Below are 1,011 nucleotides of genomic sequence, written 5' to 3'. Positions count from 1 at the left end.
TATATATATATATATATTACGGAGATGTAGTTGCATAGCAAGTGACTTGATCTGAGATCGTGTGCTGGAACGAAAACAATTGCAGCGTGGCAGGTGTTTATAAGCCATTTAAAATAACACACAAAAATCGTAAGATTCATTTCAACATTTAAATTTAATTTGTCAAAATATTTTCGTCGCTTTGAGACCGCGACCTGTTCACTGACAAAATTCTGTGCTGCATCGCTTTGATTGGGGCACTCGAACAAAATCGAAACCAATAAATATTCATAAAAAAAAAAAGTCTGGTACTCTATCCGAATGTCTTTGCCGAACTGCAAATATACATTGAATGTTTTAATTCTAGACACATTAAACACCATAAACGTCAGTATGGTCACGGCGTTTAAAACGAATCTGTTTATAGTTGTCATTCGATCACATATCGCATGATGGTAAACGACTCTACTTATTTTTAAAAAGACTATGTGAGTTACCTCCCCATAGGAATTGCCTCCCTTACCAATTATTGACCTGATTCGGTAGTGTTTACCTTAGCAACACGTCTGCTCCCCGCAAATGTCACTTTATTCAGGTCGATGAAGATTTATTATTGCAATGATCCCAGACAACCCGAATAAGAAGAATTAAAACCTAAGCAACGTTGCTGGACGATGACCTGATACAGCATCTGTTTGCTTCTACAGGTGTTGTACAGATTAAGGTAGGTTTCGTGAAAATTAGATACAATATAAATTATTCTTTATGCATACGAGCACCGACTTTTTATTAAATGCGTATACTAAAATATACTCATATGTATATTTGTGCGTATATATGTGGGTGTGTGTATATGCGTGTGTATGTGTGTGAATATATGTGTATGTATATATGTGTGTATATGTGTGTGTATATATGTGTGTTTATGTGTGTGGGTGTTTGTGTGTGTATACGTGTGTGTATATGCGTGTATGTATGTATGTTCATATATATATATATATATATATATATATATATATATATATACACACA

General features: G+C 34.1%; 1 protein-coding gene across 1 annotated transcript in view; it reads left to right on the top strand.

Annotated features, from left to right (window-relative positions):
• The first annotated feature begins 538 nt into the window (after nucleotides 1-538).
• The window catches only part of LOC106871188 (coiled-coil domain-containing protein 177), a 56,875-nt gene continuing 56,402 nt past the window's right edge, over nucleotides 539-1,011 (top strand). Inside the window, exon 1 of the mRNA XM_014917524.2 lies at nucleotides 539-703. The gene's annotated coding sequence lies outside the window, so the exon portion shown is untranslated. The remainder of the gene's footprint in view (nucleotides 704-1,011) is intronic.

The sequence above is a fragment of the Octopus bimaculoides genome, chromosome 18 (genome assembly GCF_001194135.2).
Source record: "Octopus bimaculoides isolate UCB-OBI-ISO-001 chromosome 18, ASM119413v2, whole genome shotgun sequence".
Classification (NCBI taxonomy): domain Eukaryota; kingdom Metazoa; phylum Mollusca; class Cephalopoda; order Octopoda; family Octopodidae; genus Octopus; species Octopus bimaculoides.
This window is presented reverse-complemented; position numbering and strand designations above follow the sequence as displayed.